Source organism: Odontomachus brunneus, unplaced genomic scaffold, assembly GCF_010583005.1.
Source record: "Odontomachus brunneus isolate Ranch 3 - 2012 unplaced genomic scaffold, Obru_v1 Obru_scaffold_225, whole genome shotgun sequence".
Classification (NCBI taxonomy): domain Eukaryota; kingdom Metazoa; phylum Arthropoda; class Insecta; order Hymenoptera; family Formicidae; genus Odontomachus; species Odontomachus brunneus.
Window position 1 is genome coordinate 307,650 of NW_022639675.1, and position 345 is coordinate 307,994.

Consider the following 345-nt stretch of genomic DNA (forward strand, 5'->3'; position numbering starts at 1 on the left):
TAACATACTCCAAGTACTGAAATAAGTACTTCTACTTAAGTATCTTACTTTCAAATCTTCGTGTACCCCAATCACACTCAAAAATTTTTAAAAGTGGACTGACTAAGGTTGGAATCGGGACAATAAAATGAACTTTTCAATCAAACATAATTTTATTATTTAACTTCTCGTTATAGTCGGAATTTAGTAACAAACTTAACATTTATTTAATAACAAACTTAACATGTACATAATTTTTATTCAATTAGTAAATCTTGTCTAGACTGAATGTTCAATGTGAGCTCCATTACGTAAAAGGCAAGTATCAATTCTTTTTTGGAAGGAGTCGATAGCTCGACGAATCTC

General features: G+C 29.9%; 1 protein-coding gene across 12 annotated transcripts in view; it reads left to right on the forward strand.

Moving 5' to 3' along the window:
• Positions 1-345, forward strand: part of LOC116852446 (cyclic GMP-AMP synthase-like) — a 149,122-nt gene that overhangs the window by 101,164 nt on the left and 47,613 nt on the right. The gene's annotated exons all lie outside the window — the stretch shown is intronic.